The sequence below is a fragment of the Malania oleifera genome, chromosome 12, assembly GCF_029873635.1.
Source record: "Malania oleifera isolate guangnan ecotype guangnan chromosome 12, ASM2987363v1, whole genome shotgun sequence".
Classification (NCBI taxonomy): domain Eukaryota; kingdom Viridiplantae; phylum Streptophyta; class Magnoliopsida; order Santalales; family Ximeniaceae; genus Malania; species Malania oleifera.
In genome coordinates this window covers 2,691,647-2,717,377 of record NC_080428.1, presented here as the reverse complement: position 1 = coordinate 2,717,377, position 25,731 = coordinate 2,691,647, and the positions used below count along the sequence as shown (strand labels likewise).

The following is a 25,731-nucleotide window of genomic DNA, read 5'->3' as shown; positions in this document are numbered from 1 at the left end:
AGGATTTCGGGCTTCACTTTGTCGGCGGAAGGTAAACCTAGTTTCCTCTCTTGTGAAGTAGAGGCTCCTTTCTTTTCTCCAAGAAGAGCCTCCTCAAGCCCCTGCTATACAAAGATGACACGCATCTTAATCCTCCATAAGCCAAAGTCATTTTTCCCGGTGAATTTTTCTATTTCAAACCTAGCGGTCCCCATCACATAGTCAGGCTCTAATACCACTTGTTGTATGTAATTCAGCTGATTGCTAATTCTATTTTTAGATTTTAATTAATTCCAAAAAAACCACAATAACAATTTGATTTTTGTCCAAGTATCAACGACAATCACACCTAAATTTAAACCTGTTTATTTTGACGCGTGTGTGTGCTAAGCCTGATCAAGAAAAATATATGCTCACCAAATAATATTCAGCAAAACATAAACATGCCAATCACACAATCACAAGAACATATTACGTGGTTTGGCCCAAAAATTGGCCTACATCTACGGCAGAAACTCACCTCCAAAGACACTATATTAAATTGGTGGAAATAAATACAAGTACACACAGATTTACCCTTTCTTGTCTTACCGATCTCCTCTAGAAATCAGCCCAAGAATAATCCAAGAAATCCCCCCTTCGCACCTGCGAAGAACCCTAGGTTTCTCCTTATATTCCTCCCTGATTTTCCTAAAAGAAACCCTCCCTAAGAAACCAAATCTGAGCTTACCTTGCCTTACCCTTGCGCGAACCTCCATTGGAGATACCCACGCTGCACCCACCTCCTGCCGTCTCCCTCTTCCGTGCGCATCAGCTGAAGGATCTCTTGGCGGTGATGGCTTCCTCATTGCAGGTGAAGACACTCGCGGCTCTACAGGCAGAAGCCTCGGCTACATTGAACCCCTTCTGAAGCTCGGGTGAAGGAGCCTCCTCTCGGTTCTCCAAAGGAAGCCGCACCCACCTCCAGTTGTGCTGCGATATCTGAAGCTGCAAACGGAAAGTTCAGAAGGCCTTCTCCTGCCCCTCTGCTGCTTTTGTTTTAATTTACAACAAGAAAAGCAAATTACATCCATGCCCCCATAACAAAATTAAAATACACAGCAACAACTGTTGGATCTGAGGAAGAAATGGACGGCCTGGATACTTCTTAGCTTGACACTCTAACAGTTATCTATATTACTTTAGTTTTTTTTTTTTTTTTTTTGTCAAACTATATTTATGTGTTAACTATATCTCTTATCTTGAATACACGTTCTTAAATGTTTTTATGTTGAAATATATGTAAGAATAACATTTACATTTTAATATTTACCTAACTTTTGAATTTTTATTTGTTTTCAATGTAACTTTATGATGTCAAATCTCACAAAACTTGAATTCGTTGTCCTTGATATTTTTGAAAGAAATTATCTACCATGGATTCTTGATGCTGAGATTCACTTTAATGATATGAATCTTGGTAATACAATTGAAAAAGGAAATCAAGCATCTCTACAGGATCGCGCAAAGGTAATGATTTTCTTTCGACACAATTTACACAAAAAATTGAAAATTAAGTACCTTACTATAAAGGAATCATTAGTCCTTTGGAACAACTTAAAAGAGAGATATGAACACTAAAAAACGGTAATTCTTCTAAAAGTTCGATATGATTGGATACACTTGTGATTGCAAGATTTTAAAACTGTAAGTGAATATAATTCAACATTGTTTAAAATTAGCTCTCAATTGAAGTTATGTGGAGAAAAAATTACTATGATGATACGTTAGAAAAAACATATTCGACTTTTCATGTCTCGAATGTGCTCCTGAAACAGCAATATCGAGAGCGTAGATTTACAAAATATTCTGAACTAATTTCTTGTTTACTGGTGGCTAAACAAAATAATGAGTTTTTACTGAAAAATCATCAATCTCGTCCAACTAGCTCAACATCATTCCCTGAATTGAATGTGGTCTTTTCTTAAGGTCGTGGTGGTAAAAAGGGTCGTGGTAGGAAAAATTGTTGGACCCGTGATGATAATCCTTCAAAGTTTGAAAGCAAAAGTGCTGAAAAGACTCAAAGGAAGTGGGCAAAGAATAACGGAAGTTCTGAACAAAATAACAAAGTGCAAAATAATGACAATATTTGCTATAGGTGTGGAACAAAAGGTCATTGGTCTCAAATATGTTGCACTCCTAAACATCTAGTTGATCTTTACAAGGCATCGTTAAAAGGAAAAGGGAAAAATGCGGAAGTGAATTTGTCTGAACTCATTGATGCTAAGTATGAGTCTCCTTTAGATGTTGATTTTGATATTTCTAATTTTTTTGTGGATCCTAGTGGCAAAATTGATCATTTGATTGGGGATGGAAATGTCTACTATTAAATTATCTTCATGTTTATGTTCCTTTGAAAAAATTAATTTACGTAATTTTTAAAAGTTTTACATATAATATGTTTGGTAATATTTCTTAATTCTTAAATTTTATTTTTTCATTTACTAGATCATACAAAATAAACTTGATAAAATAGAGGCTGGCATGTGTTTGGTGGAAAGTGACATGACTCACACAATTCTTCGTGTTAAAAAATATTTCTTGCAATTAACATTAGCTGAAATATATGTTAATGCAATATTTGGCTCTGCAAATGTAATAGAGAACTCTAGAAGAGTTAATATTATGTTTCCAAATGGGACAAAATTGTATATTGATGATGCGTTGTATTCTAGTAGATCCCAAAGAAATCTACTAAATTTTAAAGATTTACGTCGCAATGGATATCATGTTGAAACCAAAAATGAAAGAGATATGAAATATCTTTTAATTACATCTACAGCTTCAAACCAGAAGATCATATTGGAAAATTTTTCAAATTTTTCATTTGGTCTATATTTCACAAAAATAAGGATGGTTGAATCAAATTTTATGTACCGAAAGTGCTCCGAGCCTATAAGCTTTATACTTTGGCATGATCGTCTCTACCATCCTGGTTCAACTATGATGTGATGAATCATTGAAAATACACATGGACATCTATTAAAGGATCAGAAAGTTCTTTTACCCGGTGATTATTTTTGTATTTCTTGTGCTCAAGGAAAACTAATTGTTAGACCTTCTTCATCTAAATTACCTTTAGAGTCTCCATTCTTTCTGCAAAGAATACAAGGAGATATTTGTGGCTCAATCCATCCATCTTGCGGACCATTTCGACATTTTATGGTTTTAATTGATGCTTCCACTTTATGGTCACATGTTTGTCTCCTTTCAACTCGCAATGTTGTTTTTTCTAAATTTCTTACTCAAATAATAAAATTAAGATCAAGTTTTCTTGATTATCCCATTCAGACTATCCGTTTAGATAATGCAGGTGAATTTTCTCCAAAAGCATTTTATGACTCTTGCAAGTCAATAGGAATAAGTGTTGAACATTCTATTGCATATGTTCATACAAAAAATGGTTTAGCAGAATCCTTCATTAAGCATTTACAATTTATTGCTAAACCTATGCTTATGCGATCAAAGCTTCCTGCATCTACTTAAGGCCATGCTATAGTGCATGTTGCATCTTTGATTAGAATTAGACCAACTGCATATCACAAATTTTCACCTTCACAACTTATGTTTAACCACCAGCCTAATATATCTCATCTTAGAATTTTTGGTTGCGCAATATATGTTTCTATTGCACCTACGCAACGAAGTAAAATGGGACTACAACGTCGGCTTGGTATTTATGTTGGTTTTGATTCTCCTTCTATCATTAGATATCTTGAACCACTAACTAGTGATCTTTTTAGAGTAAGATTTTTATATTGTCAATTTGATGAATCAGTTTTTCCCTTCATTAGGAGAAGGGAAAGGATTAAAAACACAAGAAATTTGTTAGAACACACCAACTTTGTCTAATCTTGATACACGCACAAATCAATGTGAACTTGAAGTTTAAAGAATAATTTATTTACAGAATGCTGCAAATCAATTGTCAAATGTTTTTACAAACACCAAAAAGGTCACTCAATCACATGTTCGGGCCACAAATATTCCTACTAGATTGATTGTTCCTGAAGAACACCCAATGGGAATAGCATCTAATGAATCTAAAATGCGCCAAAAGCGTGGTAGACCAATTGGTGCAAAGGATACTATTCCTCGAAAAAAAAAAAAAAAGAAATGAATAAAAGTGACACTCCAAAAGAGGTCATTAACACTCAAGAAGAGGTTAAAAGAAATATCTATCAACAATCCCATATTTCCACAAAAGCAACACCAGAAGTGTTTCCGATACCAGAAAATTATGAGATCTCATTAAAATTTGGAAATATGCGGAGAAAAAATAAAGTTGTTGTTGACGATGTGTTTGCATATGCGATTGCTTCCGAAATTATTAATGATAATGAGCCTAAACCTCAAACTGTAGAAGAATGTCGATATCGAATTGATTGGCTAAAATGGAAAGAAGCAATACAAGCTGAGCTAGACACATTAGCCGAACGTAAGGTATTTGGACCAGTAGTCCAAACACCTCAGAATATCAAACCTGTTGGGTATAAATGTGTTTTTGTACGTAAAAGAAATGAAATGAATGAAATTGTGAGATACAAGGCACGTCTTGTAGCACAAGGTTTCTCACAAAGGCCTGGTAGAAATGAAATTGCGAGCATCCTTTGTCTCAAAATGCATCCTCTCTTCTTGCTTGTGTTGTAATACATGTATGTTAGTTTTGCCTCAAAATCATACAGATCTTATATTGACTAGATGTTGTGGGAAATACAAAATGAAAGGAACAGAAGAAGAAGAAACCTAAATTAAGTAAAACAGTGCTAATGCCGGTGGGAAGGAATTGTAGATCACAGAGGTTTTTGGAGACATTGAAATTAAAAGGTAAAGAAGAAGAAGATGAATAAAGGGTTAATAGGGAACAGGGGGTGTTCCTTAGGTTCTGGGAAGAAAAAGAATAGCAGAGTGAGGTGGTGAGATCTGTTATGGTTGTTTGGTTTAATGTTGTTTTTACACATTTAATCCATCACATGAGCCTACTAGAATGGGTTTGTACATATCTAAACCACAGCCTAGTGAATTGAAGTTCAAAACTGCTCAATTTTAGACAGGTTGGATTGGGTCAGATTCGCTTCATTTTTTTGCAGATTCTATTCCATGCAAAAAATATGGGATTAAGGTCTAAATTTGAGGCTGGATAATCTCTGTTGTGCGGTCTTCGCTCCCTTATACCTTACTCTTACCCTTTGTTCCTTGACCAAATGTTGTTACACATTCACGTGATTATGCTTTGAACTGTGAATATGTTTTTCTGTTTTTCTTTTATTTTATTTATGGTTTCTTGATTAGAGTTACATTTTTATTCAATAAGATAGGTGAAAATAACAAAATAAGGTTTTTTTTTGCCTATAGCTATATATTACTTGTAGAGTGATTAAAATTCTTCTAAAAATGACATTAATTATGAACTATGAATACACTACGTTCTCTGTCTTTCATTTATATTTGCCATTTGTTTGTTTAAATTACATCAATACTCAATAAATTTGTGAGACGTGACAAATGTAAAGCTTTTTCTTGCTTGTCCTTATATCTTATATATGTAAATTGATTTTTCTAAAAATCATATGAACATTAGTATTGAAGTGTGCCGCGGGCTGAACACTTCACCCCTTGTGAATAGCTGTGCAGCACTAGCTAAAGCACTCATGCTTAACTAGTCAGCCAAAGTGTACTACAGTTTTCCACAAGAACACATTCACGGTTATTGAATGAAATGTAAGTAGAAGCAGTAAGCAATTCTGGTAAGAAAATGACAAGCACGCGTTAAACATTGAAGCAACATAATTCATTAACAACACACCTTTCCAGAATAATGCCCCTCAGAATAACCATGGAAAAACTTGAACCTCATGAGGATTGGCTTGCGGTAGTTGTTACTCAGGAATGGTCTTGAGGCAGATATGACAATTTCCTCTCTTTAATGATCCTGTTATGTGCAGTCTCAGTTTTCCTTTTTCTGGCAGTGTGAAGGTACTGAAAATACAATGTTAGGGTTTCGAAACCCAATGTGTAAATCTTTGGAATGTCTAAGAGTTCTCAGCTGATCTGATTTTAATGGGTTATCAAGAATCTGTATGCTCAAATTTCTTTTGTTGTCACAAGATAGCCTTTTATATATATATATATATATATATAAGCTGTTTCAATTTTTAAAAAATTGAAGCGATAGCGGATAGTCTTAAATTTTGAGGTGAAGGGAGAAAAAGGATCTGCTTAGCTGATGCAAAATATTTGGGATAAAGACATGACTGCTGCTGTGATTACTGCTGCTAACTGTTCTGAAAAAGATAATAGATGTGCGCATGTGCATGTTTCCATGTATTCACAGATGTATTGTGTATGCTACTAAATTTTGTATGTCTATTTATAATATGTTCTGCTACACTGATGTCTTAGGGAATGTGCAAATTTAATCCTGAGCTACATTATGATGCTATGAATTGCAGCGGGTGACAGAGACTCGGACCATCAAATTGACAGATAGGATGTGGGCGAGACTTCTTGCATCAACAAACCAGCCCAGTTTCATGAATGTCAATGATGAGATGGAACAAAGAGTTGATAAACAGACCACTGAAGTGTTCAACAATGCAACGATTAAGTCAACATAGATTTTATAAGGTTCTAACCAATTGAACTCTTGATCTTAGAAGGATCAACACCTCTGGAAAGGTAAATATGGCTACTACATCTTTGAATCATTTTAATTAAGTACATTTATATGTTGTCTACAATTTAGGTTCAATTGTTGTGGGTTGGCGTCAATAAAACATGTCAAGATTTCTCAGTCAGATTTAAACAACACTAATGTATTTGTATCATGCATATGAGATTGTAAAATGCAAAATTAGTTGCCATTTTTTATTCTCCTGCAGTGATGACAAAGCTTGCAGTTCCTGAGAGAATACTTCTAATTTGATTTGACAAACATCTAGTAAATACATATAATATATAGATGAAAATAATGGAACTATCATTTAGAAGAAACTGTACATTGTTCCACTAACTTTGAAATAATCCTGTTATTTTCTTAGGGAATTAAACTCGTCCAACAAAAGAATAGCAGCAGATAAAAGGATCTAAGAGTGTCGAGATGTTTAAGGCTTCAAACGAGTCAAAAAATTTGCGAGTTATTTGGTCCTCAACTCGATAATGGTTTATTCGAACTCATTGACCAAGATAAAATGAGCCAAATTCAAACTTTACTTTGGAACTTGCCAACTAATAAACTCAAGCTCGAGCTCGATCATACCTGGCTTGTGCAAAACGTCCACTAGGTTCTCAATTTCAATAACCTTTGCAAAAATTTTCATTATATATTTAAAAAAAAAAAAAAAACAGTTAAGAAACAAAAAAATCATAACCGAACCACCAAAATTTGGTTCTCCCTAGAGTAGCCAATTCAATTTTAATTTTCGTTTCCATTAACTGATTTTTCATAAAATTACATTAAACTTGGTAACTAAGGGCCTAACCTTCCTTCATCAGTTTCATCATGATCAGTGCCTTAGGTTTGACCGCCATGAATCGCTACTTCACCACTCATCGTCCTACGTTGTACAACTATTGTATTATTTCGGAGCCGAAACAACCCAATACCGTCGATACTTTCGACAGCCTCCATGTTAAACTCAAGTTCAAACTCTTGAGGAAGCAATGGTGGTCTTCTGCTCCTGACAACGGACCATCCTCCTAAGTTTTCTTCAGGAAAAGATATGAGTCGTCGTATGAAGACTTCGTGCAAACCCAAGTGTTCGCGTCTTATGCGGATGCATCCCGCAGCGTCTCCCGCATCCTCTTTGCCATCCAAATCGACCGCGCCGTCCACCCGCTACTTCTCAAAGAACTTATTTGCAGGGTCCGCGAGATGATCGCAAATCGTGCCCTATAACTCCCCCCTGCTGGCACCCCAACTCGCGCCCTCCCGCTTTCTGTCAAGCTCTTGGTGGTGACCGAGCACGTCTGTGACGAGAGGAATCTACCTGTAGTGGTGGAGATGCTCAAGCCCATGGTAGAAGCGCGGGCGCTGGACTGTCAATCTCTCGGCCTCTGCTCGGTATGCTTGGAAGATTTTGCGGCGGGAACAGATGTGGAACAGTTGCCTTGCTCGCACGTTTTTCACCGAGGCTACATCTTGTCGTGGTTAAAGAGTAGTTGTCGTTGTCCTGTCTGCTCCTTCAAGTTGCCCAAGTAAAGTTAGAAATCTGACTTTAAAGTTAGTAGCATAGTACGATTCATTTAAAAGAAAAGGTAGTGATCCAACTTTAACCTTTGAAATTTTAAAGACTTAAACAATTGAACACGACGAACAAAACTTATTATTCTTCCAAATATTCTAAGTGGTAATTGGTTCAAAAATTGATCAAGTGATATATAAATATTGTTGCTGATATCACAACTTATCTTTAGTGATTTCAGTTTCAATAAGCAAATGATTAGCCCGAAAGAATAAATATATCAATACCACATTAGATCACAAACTTAGTGCAATCATATACAGTTTCTTTATAAAATAATTGCTAAGCAAAAAACAAAATCAACCTTAAAGCATAAAGACAATGCTATGACAACAAAGTTCCCACAAAATATTTAAACCATAAGAAATATGATGCATAGAATAACAAACCTAAAATTTCAAAAATCCTTGTAAAACATCGAAAACCAAAAGATCACTTTCGCCATTCCTGTTAAGATCGCAGCCATTTTCATTACTAAAGTACTTTTTCAACTCAACTTTCCAAATATGCTTCAGCTGGAATTAGAAGAAAAAACACAACACAAAACCATTATTGATTACTTGTGCATTTATTATAAGAACATATAAACCAATGACAATTAAAACAAAGAAAATAAAAATAATACTGAAAATATAATTAATGTCTCTTTCTAACTTTACTTGCGCAACTCGAAGGAGCAGACAGAACAACGACGATTACTCTCTAACCACGACAAGATGCAGCCTCGCTGAAAAACAGGTGAGCAAGGCAACCATTCCACATTTGTTCCCGCCGCAAAATCTTCCAAGCATACTGAGCAGAGGCTCACAGATTGATAGTCCAGCGTCCACGCCGCCGCCTGATTTTGCGGTTCCGCCGCAGGCTTGAGCATCTCAATCGCTGCAGACAGATTCCTCTCGTCGTAGACGTGCTCCGTCACCACCAAGAACTTGACGGAAAGCGGGAGGGCACGAGTTGGGGTGCCAGTAGGGGGGAGCTGCAGGGCCCGATTTGCGATCATCTCGTGGACCCTGCAAATAAGTTCTCTGAGAAATAGGGGTGGAAGGTGCAATCGATTTGGAGGGCAAAGAAGAAGCAGGAGACGGCGCCGGATGCCACCGCATAAGACGCGAACACATGGGCTTGAAGTCTTCATACGACGACTCGTATCATTTCTTGAAAAAAACTTGGGGGCATGGTCCGTTGTCAGGAGCAGAAGCCCACCATTGCTCAAAGTTTGAAGTCGAGTTTAACACGGAAGCTATCGAAAGTATCTGCGGTATTTGGCTATTCTGGCTCCGAAATAATACAATAATCGTACAACGCAAGACGATGAGTGGTGAAGTAGCGATTCATGACGGCCAAACCTAAGACATTGATCATGATGAAATTGATGAAGAAAGGTTAAGCCCTAGTTATCAAGTTTAATGTAATTTTAGGAAAAATCAGTTGAAATAATATATATATATATATATATATATATATAAATGGAAATATTAAAACGTTCACACGTATATAGGCAACTTAGCTTCCCTGCTACTGACTACTATTGGAAAGAACAAAAAAAAAATGATACGTGTAAATGAGGTAGCATTTTCATATTTCTTTGTTGTTTGAAATATAAATTGGCAGATTTATAATAATAACTTATAATAGAGGATTTTAGAGCTCTCTAGTGGACTTTGTTCTATGTGTCCATGTGACATTTAAAAAAAAATTCAGCATTTTCAACATGGAAGATTGAATGTTATTACTTCTCTCTCCACCTCTTCATCTGCCCTTACATTAACGTCTGGTCTCTCTTTATTTTAAGATATTTATTAATGGTGTCATTTAATTAAGTAGACCATGTCTTCTCGAAGCAAACTCTTTTCATTTTTCAAGATTTCATGTTGGATACAAGTTGTTGCATGGTCAATTCAGTACTTCATTATGGAAGAATCAATACTTCACGTCGTGTTATATATTCACAGGCACCAATCGATCGGTAGCCCTCTTGTGACCCATATCAATATTAGCCTACTCCGTCATCATTGAGGTGACTTTGCTTCCAAAATGATTGATATATCTCCTCAATTTCATGCATGCTTGCTAGCTAGATCTATAATTATAGCAATATCCATGTCCGCTGCACACTAAAACAATCAATTACTCTCATTCCTCTTTCGCTTTTGATTCATCCATTCTTTTTAGTTATTTTGTTTACTTGTTTATTTATGTTTTGCCATCATTTGATTGCAACAAACTTGACAAAATGCTTTTCATTTTTATTTTTAACATGTAATTAAACATTATTAAGTATTTTTTACACATAAATTATGTTTATTGCAACACATATAATTAAGGTATTGCCACCACATTTAATTTAGCATTATTTATTTATCATATTAATTATGCATAGTTGCATAACATCGCTTAAAAATTTAATGCCTAGCTATTTAAGATACGTTAAAAACAAAGTTTCAAATTCAAGCCTTGAAATTTGTCCCTTCTCAAACATGACTTAATTTATTTGTATATGTGTTGTCTATTTGTTAAATAATCATTAAAAAATAATATTTAGATATATAAAGAATTTGTTGATTTCAATTTTCTCAATATTTTTTCTAAGTGTAGTGCACTAAACATAAATGCATATTTCCAATTTAAAATATTAGTTAATTCTTGTCTTTCATTTGTGCTACATTATTTGACACCTATTAATGTTCATGTTATCTTCTTTTTTATTGTAACTCTATAATTAGATATCTACTAAGCAATACAATCTCTTAGTTTGATCACTAATTATCTTATGGTAAAATATTTATTTTGTAAGACATTTATATTTATTTAACAAAACTACATAGCTTCATTATGTAGAAAGTTTTATCTTTAGATGATAATATTTTAAAACAATATTTTAGTAGACATTCGTACTCGCCGATTTTACGTATTTAAAATTTTCTTCCCTATCACTTTATATATATGTCAATCAAGCTTTCGTAAGTCATCAACACTTGTCTTTGCGTCCGCTCCCATGGACAACCATAACCCGAGCATCCCCCTCCTCGTTCAGTTTGTGTTCAAACTCATAAACCATCATCGGTGGATTTGTGCTTCTGGATCATCCACCCGAATCTTCTCTTGGTCGCCAACAATTTGTTTTTCTTATTAAACCATTAATTTTTGTTTAGTTTTATTTTTAAAACTTGAAAACAATTAATTCAGCTTACTGTTAGGTTATAAAATTAGTTGAGAAGAGAAAGGGACCCTAAATAACATAATAATAAACCATTCAAAAGTTAAGACCATTTCATTAAGTATGATATTTGTGCAATATCAATATCTAATTCAAAAGTTATAACAGCAGACACATTAACTCTATATGGATAAAAAAAAATATCAAATTTTTATTTATTAATTTTCTATATAAATATAAGAACACGTACAATCGATATGGAAGATTATATAATTGAAAGTTTATTAAGGAAAAATAATATTGGAAAGATAGATAATTAAAAACACAATCTTTAGTAAGCACTGATACGGTCATATGATTCTTAGCAACCAAACCGGCCGGACAAAAGAAAATGAAAAGGAAAATTCAGAGTAAGCGCGTACCGTGCTGGTGGGTCATTTCGGTTTGGCTGGACCGGCTAGATAGAAAACCCTTTTGATCTAAATTGAGTTTTAGGGCCTGAACCACTCTTGCTGGCGGGAAGGCTGTTGAGCATCCTGAACCACCTTGAGACTTGGATCGAGGGTAATAAATATCTTCGCATTTGGAGCAGTAGATTTTCAGAGTGCTTGATCGAGGAATGTCTGATTGGCCAACTGGAAGACAGGGTTGTCCACAGCAGTAAAGCCGCATCTCCCAAAATCATAGTTCTTATATTTCTCCAACTGTAAATATTTCGGTCGCATAATTTTTTCCATGTGCCCAAATTTTGATAAATTTATGAAAGCATAGAGCTCTGAATTTATAGAAAACCTACCATTGCATTCATTCCTTTGGTAGTCAAAATGTATCGAACGTGAATCAAACCATAAAGCATCTCTGCCGCTGATTCGACTAATTCATTCTGTTCTTCTGTGAGAATATTACCTATCCAATCCAACAAATCCAACTTGGATCATTATGAAGGCCCAATAACTTAAGTTCATAGAATAAATGCATACATCAACCTAGATCTAATTCAAAGTGTTCATTGAGAAAATCGGAAAGTAATTTTCTTAAGCAAGTTGTAAGAGCGCCTAAAAAATGATTTATTTGAACTCAGTCAGGCTAGATCAGCAAAGAATTTCAAATCTGTGGCAACAATTGTTTCAATAGAAATACTTTTTTTGAAAACAAAAAGAAGATTTCATTAGATGAAGAATCAGGAGAAAGTGCTTTTGAAGGTCTCTTACTATGCTAAACATAAACATAAGATGGGTACTATTTTTAAAAAATTATAATGCATGTCATTAATTTTAAAGCAAATGTGTAGTAACAGCATCAAACAAGTGGACCCAAATGAATCCCCTTGTCCTAGATTTTGCCATCACCAAAAACAAACATGAACAAAGGCAGATGAAATGGAAAAGTCAGACGCACAGAGAAAATGTACTAATGCCCCAACAAATGAGAATTCAAATTCCCGAGTACCAAACAGGTGAATCAACCGAAAGCAAAAACATCAATTTCAATTGGAGCAACCAATCTTATCCCAACTGTACCTGGTTCTTGCGCCACTCACGGTCGTTGCCCGCTTCACGGGGCAAGAAAACGCCCGTCCCACGCGATATGGAAGATTGTATAATTGGAAGAAAATTTAGTTAAAACAAGATTGGAAACATGAAGATACCACATATTAATTTTTCATTCTATAATGACCCTGCTGTGTATTGCCGCTGCCGGAGTTGGGACGCTGGCCGTGGAGTGCGGCTGGATCTGCTGGTGTGGGGCTGCTGTGGTACCACGGGGGTTGAGTCTCACCGGCTACGTTTTCTGTGTTTTCTTCTCTGCTGTGTCGCCGTAGCTGGTGAGCAAGACCGGAGAGATGAGGATTCCCTTCTTTGTTGCCTCTGTGCGTGGGCGGTGCCCTTGTGCGTGGAGTGCTGTGGGGGCTGCTCTGCGGCTGTGCAAGGAGGAGGAGGGAATGCCGTGAGGCTGCAGGGGAGCTGGGTGCTTGGCCGTGAGGTGAGGGGTTGTGTAGGCGGCTGTTTTTCTTGGTATTTTTGCTGGGATGGAGCGTGAGTGAAGAAGAAGAAGAAACTGGCAGCAGTAGGGAGAGAAGCAAAGGCCGCTGCCCAGCCGTGGGTGTGTGAGTGCCGTAAGGGAGAGAAGAAGATGGTGCCCAGCGCCGTCAAAGAAAGGTGCTCCACCCCCCGCCCTTTTTATAAAACTTTAAAACCCCAAAGTAAAGTGTTGCCCTATTCTCCGGCCCATGGCCTGCGTGGGCCCGTCAAATATATATATATATATATATATATATATATATATATATATGAATATATAAAATTACTGCGCATCTGTATAAATTAGGAAACTAAAAAAACTATATAATATATATATATATTATACAGATTTGCAATAATTATATATAGTTTTTTTACTGCAAATCTGTTTAAATTAGGAAACTAAAAAACTATATATAATTACTGTAAATCTGTATAAATTAGGAAAATAAAAAACTATATATATATATATATATATATATATATATATATACTGCAAATCTGTTTAAATTAGGAAACTAAAAAACTATATATAATTACTGCAAATCTTTATAAATTAGGAAACTAAAAAACTATATATATATATATATATATATAATTACTGCAAATCGGTTTAAATTAGGAAACTAAAAAACTTTTTCCATAACATGGATGGAAATTGATTTATCTTCCTTAAACAATTTCCTTACTCTATGCAAATGATTTTTCCTTCTTGCTCAGTTCATGTGAAGTTGAAGATTAATATATATATATATATAAACATAATTCCAATTAAGAACAATTAGTTGGTGGTCGACGAAGAAGATGGTAGTGGACTCAATTGTTGGTACTGTATATGTTGAATTAATCTGCTATAATTTACATAGTATTGATTATACATCTTTCATTTTTTTAAAGATTATAGTAACCAACAAAAGTTTGTGTCTTTCACAAAAATACGTAAAATTAGGTTATTGTATAGTTCATTCAATGATGGTATTTTGAATTTACTATAATTGGTCCAGTATATGTTGAATTAATTTGTTATAATTTATGTACATATATTGCTAATTTCCTTAGGGATTGTAGAGTGTAGGATAACTCATTTCACAATTAGAGAATTTCAAAAAATATTAAAGAAATTAACAGAATCAATAAACATATGAGAAAGCTAATTGTAGTTAAGTTAATTGATATAAAATTATTTTAATGAGATCATTAATCTAACTGACCCAAAAAATTTATATGTTGCGACTGATTGAGGAGAAAAAATTAGGTCATTCTATTTGACGATCTCATCCAATAAAAACACATCAAACAATAAATATCACATGATAGACCCCACGTATTTGGAAAAAAATTAGAGGTCGGCAGTCCTCCTACTAGAATTATACCCTTGCATTCAACAAAAATAGATCAAAATTAATCGATCCTTGTTACAAATTAAATACTTCCATGTAATGGGAGTTTTTCACCGCCAAATCAAATAGCAGAGTACGTCAGTGTGGAGAGGCAGGACTTGAGTTAGAATGAGAATGTTGAATTAGCAGAGTACGTCAATGTTAGGAATGTTAATTTCAGGATTTGAGTTTTATAGTATTGTAATAATAGTCGATATGTAGGTTGTGAAGTTTCTAATCAATTTCCTCAATTGCTTGTTCACGATGGAGTCTAGGGAGAATACTGCCAACGTAGGAGGCAGTAGTAGTGAGGGAGCCAGCCATGAGGCTGATAGTGACTCCACAAGTGTACTACGGGATTTCGCACAACAGCTTATGGCCAAGGTGGTGCGAACAAATATGGGGCAGAACCGTCCCACAACTGAATTGGGATGCTCCATCAATCAATTCACCCGACTGAAGCCCCTTATTCTCAAAGGAAGTGCAGATCCGATTCGAGCTGAGAATTGGATCCGGGATATTGAGAAGGTCCTGGATGTTCTAAATTGTACAGAGAAGCAGAAAGTAGCTTTTGCAACATTCAAGTTGACTGGCGAGGCACAGAGGTGGTGGGAGTCCGTAAAGATACTGAAAAAGCATCGACCTATTCCAGTGGTGATGACATGGGGCTGTTTCAGAGAGTTATTCTTTGAGTGGTACTTCCCAGCCACGGTCAGAAATTCCAAGATGGAGGAATTTATGAGTCTGTTGCAGGGGCCGCTGACAGTTCAGTAGTATGCTGCCAAGTTCCAGGAGTTGGCACGATTTGCTCCATTCATGATACCGGATGAGGCAATGATGGCTGTTGTGGGGGTGTGTTGCCACCCAATGTGCTGCAGTAGCATGTCATATGTCCTGGTTTGCCACATCGATAGCAAACCCCCAAACCCAGCAAACACTTCCCTGCATGAGGTTTGCCACAAGAAGGACAACTAGGTACGAACATGGTACCCTGAGATGTACCACCTCCAGTCTCTCTCCGCTGACCTTCACCACCACCATACTTCTTCCATGCGCCCTGCCTCACGCCTGAATAAGAACTGGAAGGCACTTGAATAAAAACATGGAAGTCAAAGTTGGAAAATATTTTTGGGATTTATAAAAATTCTATGATTTTTCTGACATTTATTGTGGATTTTTGTGAACCTTTCAAACATTGAAATGATACTAAATAAAAGAAAACTAGTGTTGACCTTATAGGTCACATTCGGTTTTGATTATGACAAATACTCATTGTATCTAATGAGTGTTTGAGACTTTGTGCAGGGACCTAAAAGTCTTAAGATCAAGATGCACGTAAAGCAAATGAAACTTGAAGACCAATTCATGTTTATAATTGTAATACATATTCAGTTGTGTAATTGGTATGTAATAGTAATTAGGACTTTACCCGCAATAATCATCACACACATCACATGCATGGTCTAATAGGTAAGCTCAGGCCAAAAATGAATCATAACTAAAACTAGACCTAGAAAAGACCTAAGACACTCACCCTTGCACTCACATATGTTAGGCACATTGAATATGGTGTTTGTGAATCAAAACATTACCGAAATCCACACTTTGTGCACTTTCGGTCGACTGGCCCATGCAGCTCATTCTGCCCCGGTCGACCAAACCCGATCTGGGTCAACAAATTGACCTTGTCCCGGTCGATCGAAACCTCCTGAAGTTAACATTTTGACTTCCTGGTCGATCGATCCCAAATTGTATTCCAACTGTCTGGTTGACCAAGGGTCCTCGGGAGAAATCCCAACGGTCTGGTCAACCAAATCGCTTAGTTCAAAATCAGCCTGGTCGACTAAACCTCAGTAAAATGGAAAAATCGCCTCAGACATGTACGTCCGATCGACCATGTAACGACCTGAATAATAATGATATTTAAATAATAAAGAAGGGAGGGGGGGAAATGGAAACAGTTCGCGTTCGTCAACGACATTGCATTTTGGAGGTGATAATTCCAAGAAATTTTTTGGGCCTCGTCGTCGAGGGTTCTTCAGGATCTTGTCAACGAGGTCCTGTCTCATCAATGAGAAGATACCGAGAAGGATTTTTTGGAAGTCTGAAATTCGTCGACCAAGGTGTAGGTTCGTCGACCAGGGTGTAAGTTCGTCGATGAACTTTCTACAGGACTCGTCGACGAGGTGACGTGGCTTTTCGACAAATTCCGTAGTATAAATATTGCTTAAACTCAGTTTTACGTAGAAATTTTAACGAAGACTCTATCTTCTCTCTCCTCTACGGCCCTTCCCCCTTCTCTCTTCCATTTCGGCCCCGTTTGTCACCGGATCGACGATCTGAGGCCACCACAATGCTCCTGGGGAAGTTCTCTCCAAGTCTGCTAGAGCGGATCGTCAATGGGACGAAGTTGGATTTCATCCCAAATCCAGGGTAAGGTCTTTTATTCGGAATTTGACTTTCCAACAGTTGTAGGAAATGCTGTAGAAGTAGAAATAGTGACATTTTGTTCTAGGATATATAGTTTTTAGGGTATTGAGTGAAGAACCCTGCGGGTGTAAGACTTGTCTTAATAGGGGGATTTTAGTAGAAATCTGATAAGGGAAATATGCTATGCTAGGAAAATTTAGTATGATTTTCATTATTGTATGTATATTTATGCTAGATTATTATTCACAACAGGAATTTAATACAGTTTTACAATTTATCAAGTATATTTAATATGTTTTAAATTACTGTGTGGCTTAAGAATATGGATATAGTACAGAAATATATTTTGCAGTATTTTCAGAGTATGTTATACAAAATATACAGATAGTGAATATGTTTTACAGCATTTTTAGAATACCATAATTATACAGATTTACAGTTTATTACGGAAATACAATTGATATAGATACAGTTTACAGTACCATGACAAACAGTTTTACAGTTCATTTCAAAAATACATTTGATACAGATACAGTTTAAAATCCAAATATTTTCTCTCAAGCAAAACTCTCACTACTACTTCTACTTTCTCAAAAACCACTCATACTTACCTTCTCTTATTGCTTAAATTCTCTGTAAGTTGATTGAGTGATTGTGTTGATTGGTTTGCTCTCATTCTTTGATTGTTTGAATCGATTTTCTCGAAAGCATTACCTGACTTTGCTAAGCTTCTAAGTATTGCATTTTCGTTGCAATATCTTAGGAAGCTTTGTATTTGTTTTTGGCTTGCAAAAATATTTTCAAACCTACTCAAATATCTTGTGGAATCTTTATTGAACTATTTGTGAAAAGATATTTGTGTTTGTTACATTAATCTTTGTGACAATATTTATTCAAGTATATATCATTTACTGAATACAAAGATTATCTATTTTGTAATCCAAGCATATACATATTCACGTGATTTAGACATTCTACTAATTGATATTCTTGAGACTTGCTTGATATTCTATGTGTACACATTTGATTGAATATTTTGAAATACACAGATTGTTGTTAACACTCTCACGTACTCATTACACTGATAGAAAATACCTTTGAGAGTTGAACTATCTAGACCACACTGAGCTTACATTTTAAATCATCTGTGGTGTATGAGATTGAATGCATTTGTGTACAAATATGCTTTACGTGAAAGCACTTTCATATTGTACCATTTGATTGTAAAATCTAAGTGATTCTAGGCGTGGCCTGAGGGGGCAGTAATTCAGCCCGATATGGATTGGTGTAAAGGTTGAGGTCAGCCCTATGCTAATTGACTTGGTTTGTATAGGTGTTGCTCCACCTGTTTAAGTGAGCAAGTTATTGTGGTAATCCTTGTGCTAGTTAGCCAAGGCGAGGACGTAGGCAGTTGGCCGAACCTCGATAACATATCTACGTGTCACCCTCTCTTTACTGTTTTTTGGTGCTTGTGTGTTTGATTAAACTGCTTTATTTATTTTCTGGTATATTTATATTATTTGCACTAGATTGACCATAGGGTTGTGAACATACTGCTGTTAGGAGGAATACCTAGGGGCTAAATTTTAAAAATACCAATTCAACCCCCCCCCCCCCCCACTTTTGGGATCATGGTAAAGCTAACAGAAACATCTGGGATCCAAATTAAACTCAGGTTCAAATCTAAGTCTAAAACTTAGAAACAGAGGGGGGGTACTTGCACTCATAATCACACATACAGTGACATCATATGAATTGAACAAATGGATATAGAATTTTACCTTTCTCTTTTTCTCCTCTGGTCTTCTTTTCTAGTCTATATGTGTGTCTGATTTGGGTGTCTGCTCTATTGGAGATTTCTGAATTCAGCCTCTCCGCTCTCTGGATGTGTGCTATGTGCTGTGGGTTTTAAAGAGCTTACCCTTTCTAATTGAACCTCTCTCACAGTTCATGTGGAGTTTCTTCTTTATGAGCCCCCAAGTGCCTCCCCCAAAGCTCTCAATTCTTGCAGAGTGTCCTCCCTTTCTTCCTTTCTTTTTATTTTCTCAACGCTCCCTTTATGCTCTCTGAGGTGTCTCTCTATTTTTGCAGACTGTTACCGTGCTCTCATTGTGTGTCCTTCTACAATGTCAGACTCCCTATTTATAGGGAGTCTAGGGGTCCTAATTGGCACCAATTTCCTTCCTCCCTCCAACATAATTATTGAGCTGGCAAAGGAATGATTCCTTCCAACCAATTTTACTCTTCTACATGGGATTCTATATTTGCCTTTTTATTTTATTTCTTTTTGGATTTTCTGCTAACAGAAAAATTTGGTGGTTCTTCTGTGCATGGGCGATTAGGGAGAGAATGTTCTAGGTGGCAGCATATGAGAGGAGGGCATGACATCTTGATTGTTATTTCTTATTTTGCAATTTTCTTTTATTTTCATTTATTCTTTTAGTAACCTCAACCTGTATATACCCACAAGTTTTCTTTCCTACAACATTATCTTTTGCCTTGTATCTTACACATATACTGATGTATCCCCACCCCATTCGTATTGTGACATGTATATTTTTGATTTGGATGTCACCTACACGTACACCTGCACAGGAGGCATGTGCCTCACTCCCCCAATAAAATGTGTTGTGATTTTATTTTTATTTTTTTGACCAGTTTTGACTCTTTGCTTAAGGGGCCCTGAGCAATAAATATGGTTGACCAATTTTGATTTAAAGAAGCTAGCTATTATGAATTGACCTTAACGTCAAACACCAACCCCGGTTTCAAAATCAAAGGATCCGCCCAACAAATCTAATTAGGAGGTTTGAAAGTAACATTTCACAAATAAAACATTTAAAACTCGATTTAAAAACCAAATTTCGAAAACACCATCTAATGAGAGGATTATTTTGAAATTGTGAGACCTCTCCTAGAATTAAAAGAAATCCATTTTGCAACTAACATGATTTAAAAGACTCGAAAATGAAGGAAAATAAAAGGACTCGATTTTTGACACTCAACTGAACACTCAAAACTAAAACCCTATTCAAGGAATTGATTTTGAAACTAGAAAAGCTTAATTTAGAGCACAACTTATTTTACAAACCTTAAGAGGATGAAGCTTTGTGATTAGAGAATTTTTATAAAATTAGTTACAGTAAAGGGACTTAAAATAACGGGACTCATCCTGAAATAGCAAGACTATCTTGAAATTTTTGGGATTTCAAGATGGGACTCTAATCTTGAAAAGGACTCAAAGTTGAAACAATCGAGACTCTAGTTTGACTTAAAGTCAACCTTATTACACCAGGTCTTTTCAAGAAGGCCTCGTAAAAATTAGGGTGCCTACAGCAGTTACTATATTATAGAGTAACACTCAAATTGTGTGGCATGAGTATGAATATTTTATGTACATATAAGCATGTCAGATTATTTTGTGATTATACAGAACAAATACGATTTGATAATGATATTTATAAATTGTTATAAATATTACATAAATTATGATATTGTTCGGTATATTTTGATAGTTTAGTTGGCTTAACATCGTGACAGTTTAGTCGGCCTAGTGTCGTGACAGTTCAATCAGTTTTATGCTGTGATCAATTATGATATAAAAAATTTTATGTAGAAATATGAAAATGAGTTTATGATACAGTTATATTATATGAAATGTATTATATGGTAGTAGAACCCTGATGGATTAGTTTAGATTCAGAGTACGATATCGTAACTATTATGTTAGATCAGTGCCACCACATGCCTTAGATAGAGTATTGGTGAATGGTAGTCGATTGGGTCATTGAAGAGCAGTATATCCCTTCTGGAAGTTTGGACCAGGTTGGGGTGGCAAATCGTACTTACAAACGCGTTATGTTTGGCTTAGTGTGGTAGACCAATTATAGCTAAGTCCCGCCTACGGCCGCACAACCCAGTCATGTGGGGGTAATACATGATATCAGTTAGTTATCCATCCAGGAAAAATTTTCAGTATTATACAAATATATTAGATGATTTATATATACAGAGAAACTTATTATGATAAAGTAGGCTTATGTTGAAAAGTATGTATTTACCAGACTTATATATGTATGAGTACAAATTTACATGATTTATAAGTTACGTTAATTATTTATAGGATATGTTTATGATACACTAAAACTCATGTTGCCACACACTGATGATAATCTATTCCTTCTTACTGAGAGGTGTCTCACCCCAAGAATTTAACATTTCAAGAAATACGAGAAATCAAGTCTAGAGTGCTCTGGGAGGGATCTAGATAGTTTTGTTTAAAGTAAGTACCAGTGAGTACTGATATGTATATAGTGATGTTTTTGTGCACCACGGGTTGTAATTATGTTTATGGAAGATACTTATGTGATGATTGATGGTAATAGAACTTCGGTATTGTATCTGAGATTTTATGTATATGTTTCCACTATTTGGATTAGATGAATTATGGACAGGTATACCCGTTATCCCACTTCGGGTTCGGGTTAGTACAGTATGGTATATGAGCAAATTTATTATTATTATTATTATTATTTTTATAATTCTAGCAGTATAATTTTAGGGTCGTTACAATAGGACCTCCTTCCAACCTCCAAATAATTGTTTTGCGAATTAAGGCACAACTACACTCATCTTCTACAAACCCACCATCGCCTGCTACTCTTGCAAGAACCTTTGCTATTCATTTGTAAACCCAACTCTATAAGCTTATCATTCTAATTTTCTTTTGTCCCCATCCAAAACTTTGTCTCGCTAACTTTTTGTAATTAGTATTTTTTTTTTTCAATTTTCAAAAGCGAAGGCAAACATTCCCAAATCCATCTAACCACCAAACAAGGGAATCTAACTCCATTAGCTCCAAAACTGAGTTTTCTCCTCCAAGCAACAAAACACCCTATCCAAACTTTTTATTTGCAAATTGAAGGGTTCTCTTCAATCGAACACTATTTTGAGGAAGTTTCGCTTCCATACTATATATGTGTGCTCATTTATTTGAATTCTAATTTCATACATTAAAGAACTTTGATAGTTTCCAACTAAATTTTTCCTTAGCTCATCAACTTAATATATTGGATTATCATATTAACTAGATGCGAGAATTGTAACTTCCAAATCTGAGATGACTGGCCCAATTGATCATGGGATGAGTCTTAAGACACCTTATACATAGTAGTCTTTTTTTACATGTTGATATTCCCTTGGGTGTTGCATGCATTTATGTGGGCTAGTAATATGATTTCTTATTGAAAGATCTTCTCATACTCACCTGAATTAATTATTTCTATATCCTTTTGTGTGTGGCCCCATTTAATTTAAATTCATCATATTATTGTCGCCTCGTTTTCTTTAACCAATTTTAAAAGATCCTCACTCTTTGAAATTCTAAATTTATTAGATACTTGACTCATGGGTTATAAAAGAATATCTTCTATTCCTCTTTTACTCGAACAAAATCTACATTTACCTCCATGCCACTTTTATGGCAACCTGGAATTGAATTTGACCCTTTACTCTCCTTAGAAAGTGATCTAAGGATCCATGGCTGACTTATGGAAAGATTGAATATTCTCTTTAAGCATAAGAATTACGAGAGAGAATTACATACACCAAAGAACTATAACTTTTTAGGAAACCTTAGGATAATCACTATCCACAAGGACTTCACCATTAAAGAACCCCTAAGATTTCTAAGCACCTAAATCCGAGAGTAGCCACTAACATTCCTTCAATTGCTCTCATATCCACACATACTAAACCATAAAGGAACATAGAGAGCTAGGAATATACTCTAATGTGCAAAGGTGTGCACATTCTAAAAATTGCACAAAATATTATTTCTAATATTCCACTATTGCAAATGGTAGCTCATTCCTTGCAGTGACTATTTACACAAGAAAAAGATCATAGTGCAGCATCCTAGGATAAAAAAGTCAATGGTTTGCCGTGACTTTTTCGTAACTCCCGGTTGTTTTATAAAAAGTCATAGAAAATCCTCGATGAATTTCTGCTTTCAGTTGCGGGTCAAAACTCCAAAATTCCAATTGCTTGTTGTATTTTACTTCGCTACGCATCCTATATCTGATCACTCCTACCACACCTACCCATTCCTATCCTTATCCTACTTCATACCTATACTCTGGTAATAATCATCCCTAAAGTTTATAGAATCTGTAAACTAAGCTCTGATACTAACTGTGACGACCCAAAAATTTTATGCTCTGCTACCAATTGTGACGACCCAAAAAAAAAAATTTGTTCAATTTCTCTGATACCACTTGTAATAGCCTGAATATTTCATATTATAATAATCACTGATACAGACAGCGGAAGACTTCAAATTCAAATTACCAATGAAACAACCTGCTAATAAAATAAAATTATTTTCCCCTATTTTAATATTTAACAATAATTTAAACAACGGAAGGCCAATCATATAAAAAAAATCCACATATAATACGATACCAGAGTGTCAAATCATTCCATGATATACAAACAACACTGTTTCTCTCGAAATTGCCCTTTCTAATACCAAGTAATACTCACTCTCAAAAAGGGCAGTACAACAGCCCCTTTACCTGTGATCCTGCTCCGCTCGCCTAGTTGGTTCACCTAAAAAACAATTCAACACTGGGATGAGCCAACGCTCAGTAAGATGAAACATGCTGTTACTAGTGTGTGGCCACTGAGTTATAGTCAGTAAAAATAATCTTATTTAGGAATAATATGAATAATTGAATCTGGAAATGCTAATATTACATAACGTATAATAAAACCCTTAACTATATTATTTAACATGCCAATCTGTATGAAACTACATTACGTATTAATACTACTATTTCTGAAAAATCTACTTATACTTATAATATCTGAGAAAATTCTCCTGGATTGCTGTATGTCATGATTTAACTCCTCATGACAAAGTTGTGCGGCCTGAAGGTGGGACCTATCCTGGCTGGCCGACCAAGGTAAGTCAATTGAACTCCGACAGTCTAATCAGCCCCCTCAATCCATATCTGATGGAGAGCCTGTCCCGACGTGGGCACGATCGACCTCATACCACTTACTATCTGAGTAAAGTGGTTGCATTCTGAACTTAATATTTGTAGCTACGGTACCGTGCTCTGCTGTCTGATCCATCAGGGTCTGATACTATATAGGTAACCGATATCTATAATATACTATTTTTACTGTGGTTTCTAAAACAACCATAACCTCATAAAATTTAATTGAAATTCTAAATAAGCTGACTGAAAATCTGTTTTCTGTATAACTAAACTGCTGTCTGAATGTTTATATATTGGGGCGTTATGGTACTGATAAACATGTTATTCTAGAATTTCTGAAAATGCATATTTCTGAGTATAATATTCACTAAAAAATTCATCATTGTATATCATGCAAATATCATAGTATTTGTGTTAATGACTATAAACATGGCATTCACAAATTCTATAATTATAGTACTGTTTCTGTTATCAACTCAAGCCACACAAATACATACTAATATTATCAAGTCCTGGAAACTATAATATATATATATATATATATATATATATATATATATATATATATAACCTGAATAGTAATTTGATAAAAATATATAATTCATGCTGAAATCACAAAAAAATTTCTAGCATAGTATGTTTCCCTTACCTGACTACTGGAAAACTCTTATGGTATACTGGCTAACACACGTAGGGCTTCCTACTCAACACCCTTAAAACAACATTCGCCAAAACAAAATATCATTATTTCTTTGCCTACTTCATTTCCTACAACTGCCAGAAGGTCAAAAATTGACTAAAAGACCTTACCCTGATTCTGGGAAGAAATTCAACTCGATTCCACTGATGATCTGCTCCAGTAAACTAGGAGAGAACTTCGCCAAGAGCGTCGTGGTGGCCTCAAATAATCGATCCGGCAATTGACGGGGCTAAAATCGAAGAGAGATGGAGGAGAGGCCGTAGGAGAGAGAGAGAAAGAGAGAGAGAGAGAGAGAGAGAGAGAGAGAGAGAGAGAGAGAGAGAGGAAGTTACATTGAATTTTATGTGATTAAATTGAGTTTAGAGCTATTTATACTGCGGGATTTGTTGACGAGCCACGTCACCTCGTCGAAGAGTCCTGTAGAAAGTTCATCGATGAATTTGCACTCTCGTCGATGAATTTCAGACTTCCCAAAAATCCTCTCTCGGTATCTTCTCGTCAACGAGGTCCTAAAGAACCCTCATCGACGAAACCCCTATGTTTGTCGACGAGGCCTGGAAAATTTTCTTGAGTTATTATACCCAAAATGTGATGTCGTCGATAGACGCAAAGCATTCATCGATGAAGTCCGTTGCCTCATTCTGTTCTTGTTCCCATTTCCCTTTCTTTTTATTATTTAAATAACATTATTGTTCGGGTCGTTACATTCTCCCCTCCTTATAAAATTTCGTCCTCAAAATTTATTATTTGTATGATTCCTCCTTTTGAGAAGGAGAAAC

General features: G+C 35.6%; 1 pseudogene; it reads right to left on the bottom strand.

Moving 5' to 3' along the window:
• Nucleotides 1–619: 619 nt before the first annotated feature.
• On the bottom strand, nt 620–12,764 carry LOC131144949 (casein kinase II subunit beta-1-like; annotated as a pseudogene).
• Nucleotides 12,765–25,731: the final 12,967 nt, after the last annotated feature.